We start from the raw sequence: 27,216 nt of genomic DNA on the forward strand, positions 1-27,216 counted from the left end.
GAGTTTCTGTATCAAGTTGGTGCCTCATCAGCTAACAGTAATCCTGGGGCTGGTGAGCACAAGGGCCATTTTCTGGGAAATTATATCCCGAAAAACCCGGTCCTGACAAAACCGCACTGCATCAGACAGGTAAGAGAACTGCATGGTTTCTTTTATTCAAACACAATTGAAGGACGAAAAGTAGAGTGCACTTCACATCGGGTGTAAATGAACCACAACACTATCAAGAAGTGAACCGCATTACTTTTTTCCGCTTCCGTAACAATTTTTTTGCACTTACGGTATGAACAACATCATACGGCCGACCGCACTGCTTCATAATGAAAACCACACTGCATCGGACGGGCAAGCGAGCTGCATAATTTCTTTTGTCGGATGTAAATTTTCTCATACGTGTTTTTGTTTTTTTCTCAACTTTTTTTATATACAAGAGTGGACCCTAGAGACGAGGGCAAGTGAACCACGACATATATCAAAATGAACCGCATTACTATCTTGTCATTTTGCTAATTTTTTGCACTTTTATGTTGGGCGCAAATGAACAACGTCACTCTGAAAAGTGAACCACATCCAAGGACCAAACACACTGCAGATGTTACATTTGATATAGTGAACCATGAAGGAGTTTTATAGCGAACCACGCGATAGAACAAAGTGAGCTTCAAAATGTATATATCTATTCATTATTTTTACACAGCCACACACACATACATATAGATAAAATCAACACTTTCACCAGCCGAACTGGAAATGAGGACTAGATGAAATGCGTGAGGCATTAAAGTGAGCTTCAAAGCATACACATATATCTGATAGTTTTACACCTGGAGACATAGTGAGCTGCATAAAAAATCAAGCGTTTTCTTTTTTTCTGTAGTTGGCAACAGAGTGAATTGAAGTGCTGGGAGAGGGACGATCACTGCGGCGACGAAACAAATGGGCTGCATCACAAGACTATATGTGTGTGTGGCTGTGTAAAAATATAAGGAACTAACAACAGTAGCAGTATTGAACCTCTAAAAATACAGAAATAAGCATGCAAACTACAGAAGGAAACTATTAGCACCACTGCGCATGGGAACCGGCAAGCTGACAGAAGCCAGATTGCATCGCCGCGCACTCCGACGAACACCCAAGTGAACTGCAGCAAGCAATAGAATTTCATTCCTGGTCTCAGTTCACTTGTTCTTTTGAGATGTTTTTCCATCTGCTGCAAAACCATCAAAACTAAACTTCAAAAAAAATTACAACGAGTAGACACGTGGGTTCTCATGTGTAGTTCCCTGGAGGCAGAAAAGAAGTGCACGCGCGTGGGAGACGAGCTGCGAACAGCACAACACCAAACTAAGCGTCTGGGGCGCACTGCACTGCACGCCATATCTGCCAGCACTGCACGGCAGCACCGCACCAAAGACCCGGGCGAATCGCAGGTGTAGAGATGTACTGCAGTACAACCGGTGTGCACTGCAAAAGGGAGAGAGCTGGACGGTGTGAACCAAGAGACTCGTTGTCACCGTGCTCTAACAAGGTTATCGCTGCGCATGGCTGGGTGGCCGTCGAACATCCTATAGATCGACTGGCACGTCAGATGGGGTGGCATGGTGGCACAGAGTGGGTTGCCGTGGCGGAGGTGGCTGTGTAGGGGAGGGCCTGGTGGCACGGGGGGTGGGAGCAAGGAGAGCATGCCTCGCTGGGAGCTCACCGCGTGGAGTAGGGGTGGGCCTTGAACCATGGCGAATGGCCGCCGTGATTTGAACATGGGTGTCAAGAAGAGCTCGGATCTGATGCGGTGTCCATGAATTCGTGGCCGGGGTCACTGGATCGAGCAACGTGGGTTGGGGGCGGCGCGCCGGCGCGGCGCTGGTGGTTGCCGCCCACTCCCAGCGGGAGTAGGGATTTCCCATTCACTCCAAGCCGGGGATCCGACCTGCACAGCAGAGGTAGGTGAGCCGCCGACCATCTAGCACAGTGGCGCTAGTGCGGCCAGAAGCTGGAGGGCGGCGCCGGTTGGGAGGGAATGGGGGGCGCCAGTCGGGAGGCAAGGGGATGAGGGGGTGCCGATCGGGAGGGAAGGGGGGGCGCCAGGGAGAGATGTCGGCGGGGATGACCGGTCGCGTAGCCTCCAGCACCATCATGAGATGCGCCTGCTCGATCTGGCACTGCGCAGGAGGTTGGTAGCAGGAGAGGGCGGCGTGGTGGGAAGGAGGTGGGGCTCTGCGGAGGAGAAGGATGGGTGGCGCGGGGCAAGCAGCGATGGAAGGAGGTAGGTCGGGGAGTTTCTCGGGGAGAAGGTCGTGGGATGGGGGGCTCGGTGGTGTGAGGTAGAAGACGAGAGCGCGGGGTGGGTGTGGATCTGATGAATGGATAAGGTGGCCTGGGCGCGTGTGTGCATGCGGTTCGGATGGGGGAGGGGTGGTTCGCCGGTGAGGAGAGGAAGGCCGCGGGGAGAGAGGGGGTGCGTTCGTGGGGGAAGACAGGTGGTGCGGTCGTGGGTGAGGCCGTGAGAGAGAGAGAGGAAGGTAGGTGGGTGGGCACGAGGAGATGGGGAGTGTCGTGGCCTGGTGGGCGGGTGGGTTGTGGTTAGGGTGTTATCAGAATAACGACAGGGTGTTATCATAATAGACCGACCTATATATATGAGTTTATGTCCTCTACATCATTCACTTATTGCTATTTCTTCAAGTTGCTCTTTCTACTAAGTGAATGTGATCGGACCCTTCCCCCTCTATGCTATACTCAACCAAATCTATTCACAAATTCTTCTTGTGCGTTCTATTTGAAACTCGTTCAAAATCTTCATTGTGTCCTTGTCAGCTGAAGAATCTACGAACGGAACTTTTAACTTATCTAAATTTTCAGCTTTGCCGCTCAAACTGTTCCATATTCCACGATAACCCTTATCTTTTCACCCACGGTCTCACACGATCGCCACCTCTCAGTACGTGGGTGACACATGTCAAGAGAATGAGAAGGGTCAGGGGCACGTTCGCCCAATTTCTTCGGGCGAACAGTTTTTCACCGTGGCTATATATACCCCTTCCCTTCCTCTCCTCACTTTTACTCTGCTCGACCTCACTCCAGCTCGAGCTTCTCAAACCCTAGCGCCGCCGCTACTTCATCGTCCCCGGTGAGGAAAAGCTTCACTGCCTCGACCTCGTCGCCGTCGTACTCGTGCCGGCTGCGGATTTCTTCACTCTGCCGCCGCCGTAGCTGTCTTCCTTAGCCAAGTTAGGGTGTGGAAGATCTGAACTGACGAACTTCACATCTACACTTCCCAGTTCATCGTGTTCTTCACCTAGGGTAATTAAAAGTTACTTTTACTGCCCTCTTTGATTCAAATAGTTTCTACAAAATCTTCAAAGGTGTTTTTTTTCAAATCCTCACACACTAAAGCACCTCACATGTCATCTGTTCTTGATCCATTTCTCTAAGCAATATATTTTTTAAGATTCCTCGGTTGTGTAGATTTCTGACCTGTACAACTCTGGAACCTAAGACAAAGAACGCTTAGTGAAATTCTTCAAGACTCATCTAGTCAAATTCCTCAAACTTGTTCTTTTTGAAAAACCTCTGAGAACGCATATGACCTCTCCAAATTCCTCGCAACTATACTCTCTTCACAAGTACACATGTCTGCTGCTAAATCACTAGGTTCTCATCAACTTAACTCATTTGCAGCGTTCCTCGAAGAAAAGTTGCACACCTCTCAGAGAATTCTATTGTTCAAATTCCTCATCTGAAGAAAATGGCTGATGGTAAGAAGCCACAGAAAGGAGGAAAAAGGCCTGAGGTCAATACAGCTTTTGAGATCCCTGATGACATATACAAGGATTACTGCACTCCCGATGAGGCCAAGTTTGGCAAGGAGGACAAAAATCAGCACAAGGTGCGCATCCAAAGGATAGAGAGGAGATGGGCAAGGGAGTGGAGGGAGTACAGGTATGTCACTCCCAAGTATATGACGAAATTCGCTCTAAGTCCTCCATGCCCAAGACCTCCATTGGCACTTGGCTAAGAAGAAGATCCCACCAGCCTCAAGCATGGTGAGGATTATCCTGATGAATGGGCCAAGCGCCAGGCCAAATTGGCCAGACAAGCAAGAGAAGTAGTGAGGAAATTTAACGAAGACTCTGCTGCTGCTGCTGACACTGCTGAGGCCTCTGCTATCAAGCCAAAGAAGGCCATGTAAAAGAAGCCTGCTCATAAGCCAAGTGCTTCATCTTCAATGCCCTCACGGCCAAGTTCCTCAGCAATGCCCTCACGGCCAGAAACTTCAAAGCCCTCACGACCAACTCCTCATGCTGCTCCCGCTCCTCCAAACTCCTCAGCTGCTCCGTCCAAATCCTCAGCTCCTGTGCATCTCGCCACGTGCCAAAGGACTACATGCATCTTTATTGCCTCAGGAGCTTCTGCTAGTTCCTCAGCCGCACCAAATTCTTCAACTAGCCCCTCTCTGCTGAAGACAAAGGCCACTGCTGGACGTGGCTCTCGCCCAAGTCCTCACAAGAAGCAGGTCGCCTTCCAAGTGCCGTCTGATGAAGACGAAGCTGATGATAAGGAACTTGCCGAAATCATCAGAGACAGGAAGCTCAGGGCCGCTAGAGCCAAAGGCACAAATGTGCCTCTACTTTTGGATCCAAAGTTGATCCTTGATTACATTGATCTCTGGCACAAGGACCCAAACACTCCTATGCCTGATTTCAAGCTGACTCCTGGCCAAAGTTAGGTTTGTGAACTTGACTGAAAAGTTCACTTCCAATGTTGCAGCCCCAACGCAACAAGAAAATCCCCAGGCTGAAGCATCTGCTCAGCCGACTGAAGAAAATGCTAGCACCACTGATGACAATCAGGCTGCTGAAGACGCTCAGAGCACAAGGGCTGATAACTGCATTCCAGCAGCTGAAGAAATTGCCAGGGATCCACTAGTGGTGCGCCTGAACAAAATGAAGACGTCAGGGCAACTCCATCAGTTATGCCTGAAGAAATTCAACCAAATTCCTCTGCTCCTCCTACGCCTACCCCAACTCCGGTCCTTCCATCTACATCAAATGTGAAGAAGACCAAGGCTGCAGAGCGAGCAGCTCTGAAGAAAAGGAAAGCATCAACTTCATCAGATTCTTCAGCTCCGAAGAAGATGAAGCCATTGACCAGCTCTTTTGCAAATCCAATTGATGTTGTTCCTATCTCAACCATGCCATCTAAGGACCTTGTTTCCTTTGATGAGGAATATGTGATTCCAAGTGAATCAGATGAAGAGATTCCGTCTGCTGATTCGTCAGAGCAGTTGGATGAAGAAATTGAAGCGGATGCAATCCCTTCAAGACCAATTGTCTCCTCGCCCATGCCTCAGTTCACTACTGAAGAGGCTGGCATTGAAGAAAAAGAAGATGAAGATGTGGACATTGGGTGTACCACACCAGTGCTGAATGATGACTTTTGGGAAAGCCAGCACCCCAACTCTCCTTTGTTCACACCATTGCAACAAATTCCTTAGTCCCATGTCAACACTGAAGTTCAAATGGGATCTGAAGAACCTCATGCCACTCCATCTGTCCATGAAGAGATTCCAGCCACTAGTGCTGAAGAAAATGTAAATGAAGAATTGAAGACCTAGGCTGCCACTGAAGAAGAAGCCGAAATTCCTCAGCCTGTGGAACCTGACATTGCGATTCCTGAGGTCGTGATGCAATTGACCGATACTCCTCAGCCCAAGCCAAAGGATCCATTCTCAAAGAAGCAAAAATTCAAGGCTGATGACTTCTTCGGTGAGCACGTGTTCTTCACTGACTAAAATCCCTATGACTCTGCTCATCTTAGAAGGAAGCGCTTCTGGACTGCCAGCCAGGCCAATTTCTATTCTTCACTACTCTTCAACAAGGATAAAGTCTTCAACCATGAGCATATTCCTCACGTGGACATGGAATCACTGCCTTGCTTCACCCCTATCCTTAGTGTGCTTCATGATGCAGGCCTCCTCAACTTTTGCACAGACATTGTTGATTGGAATGAAGAACTTATTCTTCAGTTCTATGCAACCCTGCACATCACAGGCGATGCTGATGAGATCAACACCTGGGTTCTGGACTGGATGACCGAAAACACTCATTTCAAAGCACCAACCTCTGAATTACTTCATGCCCTGCCAATCAGTCCTCCCCTTGAAGGAGCTCGTTGCCTGTACCAAGAGCCTGAGCTCACTACTCACTATATGCAAGTGCTTATGAAGCCTCTGAAGCCTGGTCAAGCCCCAAGCACCAAATTCTTCGTGAAGGAATTGTTCTATGTGCCAAGAACTGTCATCACATTCTGACGAAGACTATGAGTCCAATCAAAGGCCACGACTCGTCTGATGAGGAAATTGTTGGCATCATGAAGAATCTGCTAGTCAACATCATACATGGCATTCCTGTCAATTATCACGATTTCTTCACGAGGACTCTAGCAAATGTTGCACTCTCTCTGTTTGATTTGAAGCCTTATGCTCCTTGGATTATGAGATTCCTCAGAACAAGGTCTTCACTCAACTACAAGGCTAATTTTTAGAATCATCTCAGCTACTTGCCCCCAATCGAAGTCCTCAAGTGGACATATTCCTCAGCTGATGAAAAGGGCAAGGCACCAGCTGTCATTGATGAAGGCATTCGTCCATTGGATGGTCAGTTTTGCAAAGCTGCATCTTATTCCACCAATGATAACTCTTCCACTCATGATTCTGCTGCTAATGCATCCAAGCCAAATCCTCAAGCCACAGCTCCAAGAGTGATGACTGACCCTGACCGTGAGCTTCTGCTTAGTCTTCACCAGAAACCATGAATGTGTTAAGCATCAGTTTGGTTCTATTCTTCACAACATGACTGCTACACATAATGCAGTGAAGAAAAACCATTACTACCTCCATGAAGTCTTCGGTTGCACCTGGGCTATTCTGTCAAATCTGTATGGTGAAGAAGATCTGAAGCAAATGGGTCTCAAGGAGGACTTTGACTGGTCTGCACCTCCACCGAAGAAATACAAGAAGGTCAAGGTTCCTTCCTTGGTGGCCAGCTCATATTCTTCATCGCGCGAAACCGATCAACATGAAGACTTGGACGACTCTGCGGCAGGCCCTACTATGACAAACGACCCCAACAACGCTGGCGCTCCTCCATCAACATGATATTCTTCAGGGGCGTTAGTCCTCATTTTCGATCCTTTTGGTCATTCGATGACAAAGGGGGAGAAATTTGAGTTAGTCTTCAAGCGGGTCTATCTTATATGGGCGTTTTTTGCTAAGTTACAACTCTCGCTCTTCTGAGGTTTTATTCGATCGAGTTGTAAACTTAAACTCTATGGTGGTCCGATACTTTTGCTGTGTTCTTCTGCATGCTTATTCCTCGTTAATGTTAATGCACACATGCTGAATTACATCAGTTACCATATTTCATCATGCATTTCAAATTCTTCATATTATATGTCAAATGCGTGTATGAATTACAAGATATAGGGGGAGATCTCCATGATTCTACTCTTCATGTGTGCATTGCTTCAAAAGCAAAATCCTCACTATGCACATCTTCAGGGGGAGTTCTTCTATATCTTGAAATCAAATTCCTCAATATCTGTATTTACACTTCATATGTTTATCCCCGTTGAAAACTCAACCTACATTGTAATCAATCACCAAAAAGGGGGAGATTGTAAGTGCATCTAGTGCACCTTAGTGATTTTGGTGTATTGAAGACTTATAGGTTAAGGGACTAATGTGTTTATGAGTGTACACATGTCTATAAGTCTATGAGGATTTTGATATTTACAGAGAAAGTCGCCCCCTAAAAATGAAGTTCTTCGACTGAAGACTTTGGATTTCTGAAGACTTTTTGAAGACTTTGAAAGTGAAGAAATTGGTGTAACCTTGAAGACTTGGCATTCATTCGAGGAACATGAAGCCTGAAGACTTTTGTTTTCGTAGTTTCATTTTGTCCTTCTTGAGTCATAGGAAACACCGTATTGTTAAAGGTGGTCAAAGAAATACTAAGGAAAAATTTCCATGTGATGCTCAACTCAAAATCCTACACCTACCAAACCCTTTGAGTGAAGCCATTGGAAATCTCATACAGTTCAGTCATATTCTTCAGTGACAGAGACGAAGTTCTTCTGGTCTCTGAGGAATCTGTTCTGACTGAGGAGTTAGGAATTCATCAGTGCGGATTTCTTACACAGTGAGGAACATGATAGCCCTGAGGAATTTGAGCCTCAAATATCCGACCGTTGCTGTGCTATGCGCCAGCTGTTCCAAAATATCTACCCACCTAACGGTCATATCATTGAAGGGCATTTATGTCTTATCATGTCGGGCTGCTCCCTAGGCTATAAATATCCGCCTCCTACAACCACTAGCTAGTTGGCTGCTCCGAGATAAACTGACACTTGTCATTTGAGAGCATCCCATCCTCTGAGGACTTTGAGCAAAAATCATCGAGTGAGGAAAAATCAAACCCAAACACCTACAAACCCAAAGTGATTGAGCATCACTGAAGAGATTGACCTTGCGTAGATCCGACGCTTGTTACCTTTGAAGGCTGTGCTTCTTCTAGAAGGTTAGGCGTCATGGTCTAGAGCATCCAAGAGGAATTGTGGATCGCCTAGTGACCAAGTTTGTGAAGGTTAGGAAGTCACCTAAAGACTTACCACGAGTGATTGGGCGAGGTCTGTGTGACCTTAGCTCAAGGAGAATACGGTGAGGACTGTGTGTCCTCAGGTTTAAATAGCTAGCCGCTGCAACCAGATGTACAACTGAGACAACAGTTGGAACTGGTCTACCAAATCATTGTCTTCACCAAGCTTACTGGTTCTACTTCCTCAACTCTTCCATTTCCTCATTACAATAGTTGTGTGCTTGTTCATATCTGTTTGAAGACTTTGATTGAAGACTTTCTCAATTTCCTCAGTTCAATTTCTTCAGTCTGTTTGTGTTCATCTTGTTTTATCATGTGTTTACGCTTTCTGTACTCTGTGCTTGTCTTCATTTCATCATGATGACTGTCGGTGTCAAAACCGGCCGATCTCGGGTAGGGGGTCCCGAACTGTGCGTCTAGGCGGATGGTAACAGGAGACAAGGGACACGATATTTTTACCCAGGTTCGGGCCCTCTCGATGGAGGTAAAACCCTACTCCTGCTTGATTAATATTGATGATATGGGTAGTACAAGAGTTGATCTACCACGAGATCGAAGAGGCTAAACCCTAGAAGCTAGACTATGGTATGATTGTTTTTCTTCTACGGACTAAACCCTCCGGTTTATATAGACACCAGAGGGGGCTAGGGTTACACGGAGTCGGTTACAAGGAAGGAGATCTACATATCCGTATTGCCAAGCTTGCCTTCCATGCCAAGGAATGTCCCATCCGGACATGGGAGGAAGTCTTGAATCTTGTATCTTCATGGTCCAACAGTCCGGCCAAAGGTTAGAGTCCGGCTGTCCGGATACCCCCTAATCCAGGACTCCCTCAGTAGCCCCCGAACCAGGCTTCAATGATGATGAGTCTGGCGCGCAAATTGTCTTCGGCATTGCAAGGCAGGTTCTTCTCCAAATTCCGAGTACCTGTTAAACAGTGTCCGGCTTCTTGTAAATGCTGTGCTCCTTGGCTTCCGTGTAGAATAATGGCCACCTTCCACGTGTCAAGCGAATGTGAGGAGCCAGGGTGTTTTTTACATTTACCCCCCTAGCGATGCAAGTGAGCTGTCTATTAAAGAGACGGGGATTCTCAGATCCAAATCACACCATCCACCCTTAGCGAACATCCATCGGAGCGTGCCCAAAAAAATCCATTCCATCACGGCCAGTCAGCGCAGCTCCTCCTTTCGCTCCCCCAGCCCTAAGCCCGGAGATTGGGAGAGGTGTTCCGTCTCGCACAGCCAATTGGTCAAGCTTCAGACCCAGGGATTTCTCCCCCTAGCGTATATTGTCCCAGTTCGAGCTGGAATCCCCACCTATAACGGCGGGGAGCAAGCGGAGAGACTTCCCAACCCCTCTAAGGGAGAGCGGGTATGTCTGGTCCTTTATTTGTTAAGGGGACTCGGATTTCCAATCCATCCATTTCTCCGAGGGCTCCTGGAGTTTTACGGCCTCCGGTTGCATAGCTTACCCCTGCATCCATACTTCATATCGCTAGCTACGTAGCTCTTTGTGAGCTGTTCTTGGGCTGCAAGGCTCATTTCACACCGTGGAAGAAGTTGTTCTGCCTTTTGCCCCGCTCACAAAGAGGGTCAATATATCAAGTGGGCGGAGCCGAAGTATGGCGCGTCGCCGGGACCGGATACCTATCCGGAACCCTGAAGTAGGCGTCCAAGGACTGGCCTTCGGAGTGGTTTTATATGGAGGACGTCCCTCTTCCGGATCCTATTTGGATCGGCCTTCCCGAGTTTGATAATGCTCCTTTGAGGAAGTGCCTGAGCTGGTGACCAAGGAGCCCCCAAGAGGAAGATGACAGAGACGTCCTTTACCTGATGGACCGGATAAAGGTATTGGCCCAATCAGGACTGACCATAACCGAGGTTATGGCAATATGCATTATGCGGGGGGTGCAGCCGCTTCAATATCGAGGCCACCCTATGTGGGATTTCAACGGGGAAGATGACGCCGCCCGCTGCGGCTGCAAGGGGCCGGACTCAACTGCTGCTTTGGCAAAAATCTTGTCCGGTTTGTTCAAGGGAGAAGAGGAGGAATTCCTCCGTGTCAATCCACAGGGTGGATTTTCCATGTACAATCCTCCGAGCTGGGTAGGTCAACACTTTCTATGCCCATTCGTTCCATATTCCCACAGTTAAATATTTTACCTTGCGAATTCATCGCAGGAGCTGCGTAAGGCTGTAAGGGAGATCAACAACCCACCTCCACAACCAGAGGATCCTGAGCGGTCCCTCGACCCGGCCTTCAAGGAGGATCCGGATATATCCGTGGAGCTGATTGAGGGGGTATTTACCAATTAAGCAGCAACGATGCCTTGGTAGCCATTATGGCTGATTATCTCGGGCTGCTCCCAGCTTCGCAGGTGACTGAGACCGAAGTCCCAACATTTCGAAAAGTATTCTTCCTTGCACACTTTGCTTATCGTATGCAAACGGTGTTTTACAGGGAAGGCCCTCGAGACACCGTGCCGAGCCCGTGGGGACTAGCCTACAAGGGGCTCCAAGGCCGAACAGGATAAAAAGGAAAGCGGTCCGGACGGAGACGCCGGCGCAGAGGTATGATGCAACATCTCATCCCTGATTGGCGTCTTTAAAGACATAATAACGCCCGCATTCCCCAGAAAGAAGAACGCTCGTCGGACTATATCCGAAGAGGTCGCCAACCGCGCTTCAACCTGCCGGGCTCCAGGGCCGGACACGGAAGCGGATACAAGGCGCGTGCCGGATGTTCCTCCGACAGAGGATGTGGATAAAATATCCGCCACAAATTCCAAAGTGGAGAGCGCCATGAACCACAAGCGTCGCCGAGCCGTTCTCCGTGACGCTTGTTTCTCCCAAGAGGCATTTGATGCCTTCAACTCAGGAGACGCGTACCTCCGTGCTGCTCACAATGGTCTAGCCAGAGCCATGAACCAGTATGTAAAGGACATACGTGTGAGAAAATTTGATGGTTATATATATCAGTAGCCCCTGAGACTTGAAACAGTTACAATAACTGATTTAAGGATCATTTTTATGCAGGTTCTTACAGAAAAGAATACCCAATTGTCCCATGAGCTTGAAGAGTCCAAAGCCCAACTTCAGGCCGCACTGGCCGCAGAAGAGAAGTCCAAGAAGACCCCCTCTGGTAACAGCTATTTCAATTGATAGATACCGTATAGAGTGCGGCATATGTGCAAATCTAACAACAAATATTGCAGATGACGCCGGAGGAAATCCGAATGAGCAACATCTCTTACGCCGGCCAAAGGCCGGCGAGAGCGTGCTTACGAGGGTTAGGCATGAGAAAAATAATCTCCAGGATGCCAACACCCGGCTGGGCGTGGAACTAAAAGATGTTCGTGCCCAGCTGTCGCACTCCGTGAAGGAGAATCAGCGGCTGCGATGCGGCATTTTTAGTAACTGCTTGAACGAACTTGTTAAAAAGAGTTCGGCGAAGAATCCAGCTAACAGAGTTACGTCTGTAGGTATGTTGATGGGTCATCCCGCGGATGAGATGCCCGGGTCTACGGGTGATCTTCTACCAGAGCTTTCACAACTGCACGAACAAGTTCGGCAGGTGATAAGAGGTGTTGCCCAGGCCTTATGGCCATCCGTCTCCCTGCCTAAAGGCCTTGGAGAGCTTGTGGAGAAGCTTAAGGGAGCGCGGCGGCGCTTCTGATTATGGAAGATATCGGCCTGCCATCAGGGTGCCAGGGAAGCCTGGGCCATGGTGAAGACTGTTGGAAATATGCCCTAGAGGCAATAATAAATTGGTTATTATTATATTTCCTTGTTCATGATAATCGTTTATTATCCATGCTAGAATTGTATTGATAGGAAACTCAGATACATGTGTGGATACATAGACAACACCATGTCCCTAGTAAGCCTCTAGTTGACTAGCTCGTTGATCAATAGATGGTTACGGTTTCCTGACCATGGACATTGGATGTCGTTGATAACGGGATCACATCATTAGGAGAATGATGTGATGGACAAGACCCAATCCTAAGCCTAGCACAAGATCATGTAGTTCGTATGCTAAAGCTTTTCTAATGTCAAGTATCATTTCCTTAGACCATGAGATTGTGCAACTCCCGGATACCGTAGGAGTGCTTTGGGTGTGCCAAACGTCACAACGTTACTGGGTGGCTATAAAGGTACACTACAGGTATCTCCGAAAGTGTCTGTTGGGTTGGCACAAATCGAGACTGGGATTTGTCACTCCGTGTAAACGGAGAGGTATCTCTGGGCCCACTCGGTAGGACATCATCATAATGTGCACAATGTGATCAAGGAGTTGATCACGAGATGATGTGTTACAGAACGAGTAAAAGAGACTTGCCGGTAATGAGATTGAACAAGGTATCGGGATAACGACGATCGAATCTCGGGCAAGTATCGTACCGCTGGACAAAGGGAATTGTATACGGGATTGATTAAGTCCTTGACATCATGGTTCATCCGATGAGATCATCGTGGAATATGTGGGAGCCAACATCGGTATCCAGATCCCGCTGTTGGTTATTGACCAGAGAGTTATCTCGGTCATGTCTGCATGGTTCCCGAACCCGTAGGGTCTACACACTTAAGGTTCGATGACGCTAGGGTTATAGCGAATAGATATACGTGGTTACCGAATGTTGTTCGGAGTCCCGGATGAGATCTCGGACGTCACGAGGAGTTCCGGAATGGTCCGGAGGTAAAGATTTATATATGGGAAGTCCTGTTTTGGTCACCGGAAAAGTTTCAGGTTTTATCGGTAACATACCGGGACCACCAGGAGGGTCCCGGGGGTCCACCAAGTGGGGCACCGGCGTCGGAGGGCTGCATGGGCCAAGAGTGGGAGGGGACCAGCCCCAGGTGGGCTGGTGCGCCCCCCCACAAGGGCCCAAGGCACCTAGGGTTTCTGGGAGGGGGCGCCCCACCTAGCTTGGGGGGCAAGTTTCCCCTCTCCCCCCTTGGCCGCCCCACCAGATGGGATCTGGGCTGGCCGCCGCCCCTAGGGTGGAACCCTAGGTGGGGCGCAGCCCCCTCCCCTCTCCCTATATATACTTGAGGTTTGGGCTGCCCAAGACACACGAGTTCCTCTCCTTCTTGGCGCAGCCCTACCCCTCTCCCTCCTCGTCTCTTGCGGTGCTTGGCGAAGCCCTGCTGGAGTACCACGCTCCTCCACCACCACCACGCCGTCGTGCTGCTGCTGGATGGAGTCTTCCTCAACCTCTCCTTCTCTCCTTGCTGGATCAAGGCATGGGAGACGTCACCGGGCTGTACGTGTGTTGAACACGGAGGTGCCGTCTGTTCAGCACTAGGATCTCCGGTGATTTGGATCACGACGAGTACGACTCCTTCAACCCCGTTCTCTTGAACGCTTCCGCTTAGCGATCTACAAGGGTATGTAGATGCACTCTCCTTCCCCTCGTTGCTGGTCTCTCCATAGATAGATCTTGGTGGCACGTAGGAAAATTTTGAATTTCTGCTATGTTCCCCAACAGTGGTATTAGAGCTAGGTCTATGGGTAGTTTCTATGCACGAGTAGAACACAAAGTAGTTGTGGGCGTTGATTTTGTTCAATATGCTTACCGTTACTAGTCCAATCTTGATTCGGCGGCATTGTGGGATGAAGCGGCCCGGACCGATCTTACACGTACTCTTACGTGAGACTGGTTCCACCGACTGACATGCACTAGTTGCATAAGGTGGCTAGCGGGTGTCTGTCTCTCCCACTTTAGTCGGATCGGATTCGATGAAAAGGGTCCTTATGAAGGGTAAATAGCAATTGGCATATCACGTTGTGGTTTTTGCGTAGGTAAGAAACGTTCTTGCTAGAAACCCATAGCAGCCACATAAAACATGCAAACAACAATTAGAGGACGTCTAACTTGTTTTTGCAGGGTATGCTATGTGATGTGATATGGCCAAGAAGAATGTGATGAATGATATGTAATGTATGAGATTGATCATGTTCTTGTAATCGGAATCACGACTTGCATGTCGATGAGTATGACAACCGGCAGGAGCCATAGGAGTCGTCTTAATTTATTTATGACCTACGTGTCAACATAAACGTCATGTAATTACTTTACTGTATTGCTAAAGCGTTAGCCATAGTATTAGAAGTAATAGATGATGAGACAACTTCAAGAAGACACGATGATCGAGATCATGATGATGGAGATCATGGTGTCATGCCGGTGACAACGATGATCATGGAGCCCCGAGGATGGAGATCAAGAGGAGCAAAATGATATTGGCCATATCATGTCACTATTTGATTGCATGTGATGTTTATCATGTTTATACATCTTATTTGCTTAGAACGACGGTAGTAAATAAGATGATCCCTCATTAAAATTTCAAGAAAGTGTTCCCCCTAACTGTGCACCATTGCGACAGTTCGTCGTTTCGAAGTACCACGTGATGATCGGGTGTGATAGATTCTTACGTTCGAATACAACGGGTGTTGACGAGCCTAGCATGTACAGACATGGCCTCGGAACACAAGCAAAACATTTAGGTTGACTTGACGATCCTAGCATGTACAGACATGGCCTCGGAACACAAGAGACCGAAAGGTCGAGCATGAGTCGTATGGCAGATACGATCAACATGAAGATGTTCACCGATGTTGACTAGTCCGTCTCACGTGATGATCGGATACGGCCTAGTTGACTCGGATCATGTAATCACTTAGATGACTAGAGGGATGTCTATCTGAGTGGGAGTTCATAAGATGAACTTAATTATCGTGAACATAGTCAAAAGGTCTTCGCAAATTATGTCGTAGCTCGCGCTTCAGTTCTACTGTTTAGATATGTTCCTAGAGAAAATTTAGTTGAAAGTTGATAGTAGCAATTATGCGGACTAGGTCCGTAAACTGAGGATTGTCCTCATTGCTTCATAGAAGGCTTATGTCCTTAATGCACCGCTCAGTGTGCTGAACCTCGAATGTCGTCTGTGGATGTTGCGAACATTTGACATACACATTTTGATAACTACGTGATAGTTCAGTTAAACGGTTTAGAGTTGAGGCACCGAAGACGTTTTTGAAACGTCGCGAAACATATGAGATGTTTCGAGGGCTGAAATTGGGATTTCAGGCTCGTGCCCACGTTAAGAGGTATAAGACCTCCGACGATTTTCTTAGCCCACAAACTAAGGGAGAAAAGCTCAATTGTTGAGCTTGTGCTCAGATTGTCTGAGTACAACAATCATTTGAATCGAGTGGGAGTTGATCTTCCAGATGAGATAGTGATATTTCTCCGAAGTCATTACCACCAAGCTGCTAGAGCTTCGTGATGAACTATAATATATCAGGGACATATATGATGATCCTTGAGATATTCGCGATGTTTGACACCACAAAAGTAGAAATCAAGAAGGAGCATCAATTGTTGATGGTTGGTGAAACCACTAGTTTCAAGAAGGGCAAGGGCAAGAAGGGATACTTCATGAAACGACAAATCAGCTGCTGCTCTAGTGAAGAAACCCAAGGTTGAACCCAAACCCAAGAATAAGTGCTTCTGTAATAAGGGGAACAGCCACTGGAGCAGAATTACCCTAGATACTTGGTAGATGAGAAGGCTGGCAAGGTCGATAGAAGTATATTGGATATACATTATGTACTTTACTAGTACTCCTAGTAGCACCATGGTATTAGATACCGGTTCGGTTGCTAAGTGTTAGTAAACTCGAAATAAAAGGCTGCAGAGTAAACGGAGACTAGCTAAAGGTGAGCTGGCGATATGTGTTGGAAGTTTTTCCCAAGCTTGATGTGATCAATCATCGCACGCTCCCTCTACCATCGAGATTGGTGTTTGCGTTGAGCATAGACGTGATTGGATTATGTCTATCGCAATACGGTTATTCATTTAAGGAGAATAATGGTTACTCTGTTTATTTGAATAATACCTTCAATGGTCTTGCACCTAAAATGAATGGTTTATTGAATCTCGATCGTAGTGATACACATTTTCATGCCAAAGGTATAATATAGTAATGATAGTACCACACAAATGTGGCACTGCAATTTGAGTCATATCGGTATAAAACGCATGAAGAAGCTCCATGTTGATGGATCTTTGGGCTCACTCGTTTTTGAAAAGTTTGAGACATGCGAACCATGTCTATTGGTGTATATGCATGAAGAAACTCCATGCAAATGGACCGTTTGGACTCACTTGATTTTGAATCACTTGAGACATGCATATCATACCACATGGGCAAGATGACTGAAAGCCTCGTTTTCAGTAAAATGGAACTAGAAAGCGACTTGTTGGAAGTAATACATTTTGATGTGTGCAGTCCAATGAGTGCTGAGGCGTGTAGTGGATATCGTTATGTTCTTACTTCACAGATGATTTGAGTAGATGTTGAGTACATTTACTTGATGAATCACGAGTCTGAATTATTGAAAGGTTCAAGTAATTTCAGGGTGAAGTTGAAAGATCATCGTGACAAGAGGATAAAATATCTATGATATGATCATAGAGATGAATATCTGAATTACGAGTTTGGCACAGAATTAAGACATTGTGGAAATTGTTTCACAACTAATACAGCCTGGAACACCATAGTGTGATGGTGTGTCCGAACATCATAACTGCACCCTATTGAATATGATGCATACCATGATGTCTCTTATCAAATTACCATGATAGTTTATGGGTTAGGCATTAGAGACAACCACATTCACTTTAAATAGGGCACCACGTAATTCCGATGAGATGACACCGTATGAACTATGGTTTAGAGAAACCTAAGCTGTCATTTCTTAAAAGTTTGGGGCTGCGACGCTTATGTGAAAAAGTTTCAGGCTGATAAGCTCGAACCCAAAGCGGATAAAATGCATCTTCATAGGACACCCAAAATAGTTGGGTATACCTCCTGTCTCAGATTCGAAAGCAATAAGGGATTGTTTCTAGAATCGGGTCCTTTCTCAAGGAAAAGTTTCTCTCGAAAGAATTGAGTGGGAGGATGGTGGAGACTTGATAAGGTTATTGAACCGTCTCTTCAACTAGTGTGTGGTAGGGCACAGGGAGTTGTTCCTGTGGCACCTACACCAATTGAAGTAGAAGCTTATGATAGTGATCATAAAACTTCAGATCAAGTCACTACCAAACTTTGTGGGATGACAAGGATGCGTACTACTTCAGAGTGGTATGTAATCCTGTCTTGGAAGTCATGTTGCTAGACAACAATGAACCTATGAGCTATGGAGAAGCGATGGTGGGCCCAGATTCCGATAAATGGCTCGAGGCCATAAAATCCGAGAGAGGATCCATGTATGAAAACAAAGTGTAGACTTTGGAAGAACTACTTGATGGTCGTAAGGCTGTTAGGTACATATGGATTTTAAAAGGAAGACGGACAATGATGGTAAGTATCACCATTAAGAAAGCTCAACTTGTCGTTAAGATGTTTTTTCCGACAAGTTCAAGGAGTTGACTACGATGAGAATTTCTCACCCGTAGCGATTCTTAAGTCCGTCGGAATCATGTTAGCATTAGCTGTATTTTTCGATTATGAAATCTTACAGATGGATGTCAAAACAAGTTTTCTTACCAAGTTTTCGTAAGAAAAGTTGTATGTGATATAATAGAAGGTTTTGTCAATCCTGAAAGATGCTAACAAGTATGCAAAGCTCCAGCAATCCTTCTAAGGACTGGAGTAAGCATCTCGGAGTTGGAATGTATGCTTTGATGAGATGATCAAAGATTTTGGGTGTATGCAAAGTTTATGAGAAACTTGTATTTCCAAAGAAGTGAGTGGGAGCACTATAGAATTTCTGATGAATATATGTTGTTGACATATTGTTGATCAGAAATGACGTAGAATTTCTGGAAAGCATGCAGAGTTATTTGAAAAGTGTTTTTCAATGGAAAACCTAGATTAAGCTACTTGAACGTTGAGCATCAAGATCTATGAGGATAGATCAAAACGCTTAATGGTACTTCCAAATGAGCACATACCTTGACATGATCTTGAAGGTGTTCAAGATGGATCGGTCAAAGAAGGAGTTCTTGCCTAAGTTGTAAGGTATGAAGTTAAGACTTAAAGCTCGACCACGACAGAAGAAAGAGGAAGGACGAAGGTCGTCCCCTATGCTTTTGTCATAGGCTCTATATGGTATGCCATGCTGAGTACCGCACCTGATGTGTGCCTTGCCACATATCTGGCAAGAGGGTACAAAGGTGATCTAGGAGTAGATCACCAGATAGCGGTCTAAATTATCCTTAGAGGAATAAGGATATGTTTCTCGGTTATGGAGGTGATAAAGAGTTCAACGTAAAGAGTTACGTCGATGCAAGCTTAACACCTATCCGGATAGCTGTGAGTAGAGATACCGGATACGTATAATGAAGCAACAATTTAGAATAGCTCCAAGTAGAACAGTTATTTGAAATGGCTCCAAATGTAGCATAGTAGTTGCATCTGCAAGATGACATAGAAATTTGTGAAGTACATACGGATCTGAATGTTGCAGACCCGTTGACTGAAACCTCTCTCACAAGCATAACATGATCAAACCCAGAACTCTTTGGGTGTTGGTCACATGGGGATGTGACCTTGAGTGTTAATCACATATCGATGTGAACTGGATTATTGACTCTAGTGCAAGTGGGAGACTGTTGGAAATATGCCCTAGAGGCAATAATAAATTGGTTATTATTATATTTCCTTGTTCATGATAATCGTTTATTATCCATGCTAGAATTGTATTGATAGGAAACTCCGATACATGTGTGGATACATAGACAACACCATGTCCCTAGTAAGCCTCTAGTTGACTAGCTCGTTGATCAATAGATGGTTACGGTTCCTGACCATGGACATTGGATGTCGTTGATAACGGGATCACATCATTAGGAGAATGATGTGATGGACAAGACCCAATCCTAAGCCTAGCACAAGATCATGTAGTTCGTATGCTAAAGCTTTTCTAATGTCAAGTATCATTTCCTTAGACCATGAGATTGTGCAACTCCCGGATACCGTAGGAGTGCTTTGGGTGTGCCAAACGTCACAACGTAACTGGGTGGCTATAAAGGTACACTATAGGTATCTCCGAAAGTGTCTGTTGGGTTGGCACGAATCGAGACTGGGATTTGTCACTCCATGTAAACGGAGAGGTATCTCTGGGCCCACTCGGTAGGACATCATCATAATGTGCACAATGTGATCAACGAGTTGATCACGGGATGATGTGTTACGGAACGAGTAAAAGAGACTTGCCGGTAACGAGATTGAACAAGGTATCGGGATACCGACGATCGAATCTCGGGCAAGTATCGTACCGCTGGACAAAGGGAATTGTATACGGGATTGATTAAGTCCTTGACATCGTGGTTCATCCGATGAGATCATCGTGGAATATGTGGGAGCCAACATGGGTATCCAGATCCTGCTGTTGGTTATTGACCAGAGAGTTATCTCGGTCATGTCTGCATGGTTCCCGAACCCGTAGGGTCTACACACTTAAGGTTCGATGATGCTAGGGTTATAGGGAATAGATATACGTGGTTACCGAATGTTGTTCGGAGTCCCGGATGAGATCCCGGATGTCATGAGGAGTCCCGGAATGGTCCGGAGGTAAAGATTTATATATGGGAAGTCCTGTTTTGGTCACCGGAAAAGTTTCGGGTTTTATCGGTAACATACCGGGACCACCAGGAGGGTCCCGGGGGTCCACCAAGTGGGGCCACCGGCCCCGGAGGGCTGCATGGGCCAAGAGTGGGAGGGGACCAGCCCCAGGTGGGCTGGTGCGCCCCCCCACAAGGGCCCAAGGCGCCTAGGGTTTTGGGGAGGAGGCGCCCCACCTAGCTTGGGGGGCAAGTTTCCCCTCTCCCCCCCTTGGCCGCCCCACCAGATGGGATCTGGGCTGGCCGCCGCCCCTAGGGTGGAACCCTAGGTGGGGCGCAGCCCCCTCCCCTCCCCCCCTATATATACTTGAGGTTTGGGCTGCCCAAGACACACGAGTTCCTCTCCTTCTTGGCGCAGCCCTACCCCTCTCCCTCCTCGTCTCTTGCGGTGCTTGGCGAAGCCCTGCTGGAGTACCACGCTCCTCCACCACCACCAACACGCCGTTGTGCTGCTGCTGGATGGAGTCTTCCTCAACCTCTCCTTCTCTCCTTGCTGGATCAAGGCATGGGAGACGTCATCGGGCTGTACGTGTGTTGAACGCGGAGGTGCCGTCCGTTCGGCACTAGGATCTCCGGTGATTTGGATCACGACGAGTATGACTCCTTCAACCCCGTTCTCTTGAACGCTTCCGCTTAGTGATCTACAAGGGTATGTAGATGCACTCTCCTTCCCCTCGTTGCTGGTCTCTCCATAGATAGATCTTGGTGACACGTAGGAAAATTTTGAATTTCTGCTACATTCCCCAACAAAGACGCGGTATACCAAGGCTGACCCAAACCACATGGCCGAGGTCGGACCTGTGGGGCCCGATCGGAAAGAGATCCCCGTGAGCTTAGTGTATGGTCAAGTAGAATTGGCCGCAAAGTATTCCCAACAGGACTGTAGACTAGACAGCTTGTTGGACGGTGTAGAAGAGGAATTTAGCCAGTGAAATTGACTATGTAATTAAAGTGACATGTGTAATGCCTTCTAGTCGGATTGTAGATCATTTTTCATGGTGGACCTTTTCGCTTCAACCTCAGGACCCAATAGTCCGGAGTGTGTCCGAATACCCTCTCGGTTATGTAGGAACCGGGGCATGCATGGAGACCAGGCGTAGGGGTCATTAGTGCTTGAACAGACAAGTGCCCAACTAGTTATATATGTTATATTACATGGTTAGTAAGAAACATCTTCCAGGGAGAATAGTTCCGTCAGGGGTTCCTTTCCCTGGGTACGCATGCCCTAAAGTGCATGTCCGGACTGCGAAAACAGACGCAGGAACAACATCTGGGAGCACATATATAAATAAGTAAAAAATCATCTTTTGTTCACCGACCGAATATTCCCTTAAGAACGCTAGCTTTCGGCTTCACCCAGTCTGAGGTACACATCCGGCTGACCCGGCAGTACAATCGCAGAGGTGCTCCCCTTATGCCCTAGCTGAATTAACGGGAACGTAGGGCATAAATACAAGAGCCAGGCAACCCATCTTGGCCAAAACTTAAGTCATATCGATGCATATAATGGCGAAGAAAAGGTACATGCGGAAGGATGACACATGTGCTGGGCATGAAGCCCGGATAAGTAAGTAAGCTTCTGTGAAAGAAGCCCCTAGGTATAATGAGCGCGGCTAGCGCGTCAATGGTGTGCCGGCAAGGCGCATGTTAGCCTTTGAAGGCCTCGAGGAAAAATAAAAGAAGAAGGAGAGAAATAAAAGACAGATAATGTATATGCGAAAAATGGACAGAGGAAGGAGACGAACACAGAGTCCGGCGCTAAGCGTAGAATCTTCGGAGCCTGGCTGCGTTCCATGGGTTCGGCTCAAGTCTATTATCCGATGCATCCCGCAGACGGTATGCCCCACCAGTCAGAACTTGGTCAATAATAAAGGGACCCTCCCATTTGGGCTTGAGTTTGTCCTTTTTCTTCTCCGGCAGGCGTAGAACTAGCTCGCCAACATTATAAGTTTTGGCCCGTACTTCTCTGCTTTGGTATCTTCGAGCTTGTTGTTGATAGAATGCGGAACGGGCTTTTGCCACGTCACGCTCCTCCTCCAGGGTGTCCAAACTGTCATGCCGATCGATCTCGGCTTCTCTTTCTTCGTACATGCGCATTCGAGGTGAGTCATGAATTATGTCGCAGGGTAGAACCGCCTCTGCGCCGTACACCATAAAGAAGGGTGTGTATCCAGTAGTGCAATTTGGTGTGGTCCGCAGCCCCCAGAGTACGGAGTCAAGCTCCTCCACCCAGTGCGTGTTAGACTCCCTAAGGGACCGCACTAATCTGGGTTTAATGCCGCTCAAGATAAGACCATTTGCTCGTTCGACTTGACCGTTAGTTTGTGGGTGATAGACAGAAGCATAATCGAGCTTAATGCCCATGTTTTTGCACAAGAGTTTTACCTCATCAGCCGTGAAGTTCGTGCCATTGTCAGTAATGATGCTGTGGGGGACACCATAACGGTGTATGACCCCGGATATGAAGTCTATCACCGGTCCAGATTCGGCCGTTTTAATAGGTTTGGCTTCTATCCATTTGGTAAATTTATCCACCATGACCAGAAAGTATTTTTTTCTTATGGGTTCTCCCTTTAAGGGGTCCAACCATGTCGAGTCCCCAGACCGCAGAGGGCCAGGTAATGGGGATTGTTTGGAGGGCGGTGGGTGGCATATGGCTTTGGTTTGCAAAAAGCTGGCAACCGATGCAACGTTGGACTAAGTCCTGAGCATCTGCTCGGACCGTCGGCCAATAAAAACCTGTACGGAAGGCCTTGCTTACAAGGGCCAGGGCTACGGCGTGGTGGCCGCCGAGTCCGGCATAAATTTCTGCCAGAAGCTTCCGCCCCTCCTCTTCGGAGATGCACCTTTGAAGGACTCCGGTGGTGCTTTTCTTATAAAGCTCTGACCCTATATGCTTTAGATCGCCGTACTATGCAGCGTGCCTCATTTTGGTCTTCGGGGAGTTCCTGCCTAGTTAAGTAGGCCAGGAATGGTTCTGTCCACGGGGCGACGACGACCATTATTACGTGGGCTGAAGGTGTTATTTCGGTGGCAGAGCCTCCGATTATGTCAGATTGTTCGGTATCGGGCATTGCGGTTGGGTCCGGACTATTGTTACCAGTGTCGCCTTCCCATACCACGGATGGCTTGAATAGCCTCTCCAAAAACATTTTAGGGGGGACCACATCGCGTTTTGTGCCGATGCGTGCAAGTTCATCTGCCGCCTGGTTGTTTTCCCGGGCTACATGGTGAAATTCGAGCCCTTCGAACCAAGCTGACATTTTTAGGACGGCGTTGCGGTAGGCCGCCATTTTCGGATCCTTGGCGTCAAAGTCTCCATTTATCTGGGATATTGCGAGGTTCGAATCCCCGCGCACCTCCAGGCATTGGATGCCCATTGATACTGCCATCCGAAGACCGTGTAAAAGGGCCTCGTATTCTGCTGCGTTGTTGGAGTATGTATACATTATCTGGAGTACGTATTGAACTGTATCTCTGGTTGGGGACATTAGAATGACACCAGCCCCCAGACCAGCCAGCATTTTGGAGCCGTCGAAGTGCATGATCCAGTTGGAATATGCGCCGTACTCTCTAGGGAGTTCGGCTTCCGTCCATTCGGCGACAAAGTCGGCCAATACTTGCGACTTAATGGCTCGCCGTGGTTTGTACGTTATGTCGAATGGGAGGAGCTCAATGGCCCATTTGGCGATCTGGCCTGTGGCGTCGCGGTTGTTTATAATATCATTAAGTGGCACTTCCGAGGCTACTGTAATGGAACACTCTTGAAAGTAGTGTCGTAGCTTCCGGGATGCCATGAATACCGCATAGGCTATCTTTTGACAATGCGGGTACCGTGACTTGCATGGAGTGAGGACAGTGGATATATAATAGACCAGCTTTCGAAGGGGGAATTTATGTCCGTGTCAGAACCCCGATTCCATGTCACATCGATCTAGCTGGTAACACCTCATATCATTTTGCGGCCTCACGCACGGTATTCCCACGGGTGTCGCCTTACCATGGCCCGGGACCGTTTGCGCCTTTTGGCTCACGTATATGATAGTGTCGCTAGCATCCATATGACAGAGAACTCGGGCCGACATGGCTAGTCATGAACCCAAAGTGGCACTAACCCATGGAGACAGGCATACATGAATCAACTTCGAGCATGTCGGTCAACAGCGTGTGAATCTGGGCTGTAGCACTGGGCTAACAGGACTCCGGTAACCCGGGCTGTAGCAGGCTAGGCAGGACTCCAGATGTCACCGCGTGACATTTCCCTAAAGGGACAGACACAAGAACGAAGTGAAACACATGCCGGCCAGTCAAGTGCCCTGAGCAATAGTGCTGGGCTAGCAGGACTCCGGTGAACCGGGCTGTAGCGGACTACTATGGCTCATGGAAGCACTAGACTACATTTCCCCATAAGAGAGGCTGCCAAGGATAAACAACTAGATAGCCGGATCCCACACATACCAAGCATTTCAATCATACACACAATATGCTCGATATGTGTAAATACAACATGGCATCACAACATAACTCTACGACTCAAAGTATTTATTCATTAGGCTTCGAAGAGCCAGATACTACAAACATGGGTCTCATGACCCAACATTCAGAGCATACAAGTCAAAGCACATGCGGAAGCTTAACATGTCTGAGTACAGACATCTACAAATGAAAAAGGCTAAGAAGCCTGACTATCTACAAGACCCTGTCAAGGGCACAAGATCGTAGCTGAGGTATCAAGCTAAACGTCAAAGTCCACACGGAACTACTAGAGAGACCGACGTCTCTCTACAAAACATAAAATAGGCAAACGTGAGTACAAATGTACCCAACAAGACTTACATCAGAACTAACTACATATGCATCGGTATCATTAAAAGGGGCTGGTGGAGTTTAACTGCAGCAAGCCAGCTTTGACCCAGTGGCTAACCTGAACTACGACTGCAAGTAACTCCTTGAGGTGGCGCACACGAGTCCACATATTCACCATATCAATACACCACTATGGATCCACTCCTGTCTCCCTACGAAAAGGCCACCCATAGCACTCACGCTTATCTTGCGAGTTTTAGAGTATCCACTTTCACTTGTCTATGAACTGTTATAGGCAACCCAGAAGTCCATTACCGCGGACACGACTATTCGAATAGATGATGTTAACCCTGCAGGGGTGTACTTCTTCACACACGCTCTCACCACTTATCGCCGTTTACACGACATGTACTCGGCAACCTTCAAGCGGAAGCCCAGCGAGGGTGTCGGCCATGGCCTACCTAAACACTCAAGTCTCTAGTCCAGGTTTATCGCCTATTCAGGTTCCATCCGCAGGGAGTCCGGCCGAGGTTTCCACATACGGCCCCGAACGATGTGTACAGGGTTCCGAGACACCAAACGGGCGCCCGGCATGCCCGGCCACGTGCTACCGCATCACAGCCCACCCCTCAAGCGCTGCTGCCCCGGCCTCCAGCATACTACAAAACACCAGAAACTACTTGCAACTCCTGGACAGAGGACAAGGGTGATCAAGAAGCCGAGAGGGTCCATTGGTTTCGGGCCCAATGCGTGGTAGTAACTGTTTCATGGATCACAAACACAGAACTCAGTTCCTGAGACGGCTTCAATGAGACAACCCACCATGTACTCCTACATGGCCTCTCACCGCTACCTTTACCAAATCGTGTTCACACACTTAGCTCACACAGTAGGACATGTTCATCACTTTCCAATTCATCCGATGAATCAGACCTGACTCAACTCTAAGCAATAGCAGGCATGACAAACAAGCATGAATGAGTAGCACATCAGGGCTCAAACAACTCCTACTCATGCTAGTGGGTTTCATCTATTTACTGTGGCAAGACAGGTCATGCAAAGGATAAAGGGGTTCAACTACCGCAACATGTAACAGATGAATCGTTGTTGTCCTAATGCAGTAAAAGAGAGAAGGAGCAAGAGAGTGGTATTGTATCAAAATGAACAAGGGGGTTTTGCTTGCCTGGCACTTCTGAAGATAACATTGAGTCTTCATCAGTGTCAACGATCACAGCGTCGGATCACGTCTATCGAGAGGGGACAAATACTGGCAACAGAGAAAGAGAACACAATCAATGCAATGCACAATATGATGCATGAGCATGACATGTCAATATGCTATGTTTTGAGCTAATGCAACTAGCAACATGTTAAATGGAGTTGGTTTGAACCCTAGGTTCAAATTCAAACTCCATATGTGAGGGTTTAAATGCCATTTATATGATTTGGCCTAAACAGCATCCATAAGTTGTTCTAACATGCATGAAAATGGTATAGATGGATAGATTGGATTTTTCTGATCATTTTTCATATACAAATTATTTCATTCTGAGCTACGGTTGATTTTCTATGATTTTTAGAAGTTTAGGCAATTTTCTGGATTTTTCTGAATAAGAATAAATGCAGAAAAGGGCATTACTGCGTCAGCCTGACATCATCATGACGCCAGCTGGTCAACGGGGCACGATCCGGGTCAAACCTGACCAGTGGGGTCACTGGTCAGTGACACAGTGTCAATTACAAAGGCTGACGTGTGGGTCCGGTCAATGCTGACTAGGCAGGTCAAACCTGACAGTTGGGGCCCACTAGACTTAAGCTAATCCTAAACAGAAACTAATCCAGGTTAATTTAAGGGTGTGGGGCCTGTGTGTTAGTGAGCATGGGGGTTAGTTAGTGGCGTCATTAGCTGCTAATGACGAGCCAGTTGGCTATAGCCGGAGTTAGGCCGCTCGTTCACAAGACCGCAGCGAGGTCGTCGTGTCGGCGCGTCCGACGGGGGAGGATGGGGTGGGCCTACGGCTGCGGCGCGATGAGGGATGGGTGTGTGGCGTGGGTTGGTGCCGGAGCGGTCAGAGACAGCAACACGGCGAGCGAGGCGCTCGACGGAGCTCGGTGGTG

The sequence above is a fragment of the Triticum urartu genome, chromosome 2 (assembly GCF_003073215.2).
Source record: "Triticum urartu cultivar G1812 chromosome 2, Tu2.1, whole genome shotgun sequence".
NCBI classification, from domain to species: Eukaryota; Viridiplantae; Streptophyta; class Magnoliopsida; order Poales; family Poaceae; genus Triticum; species Triticum urartu.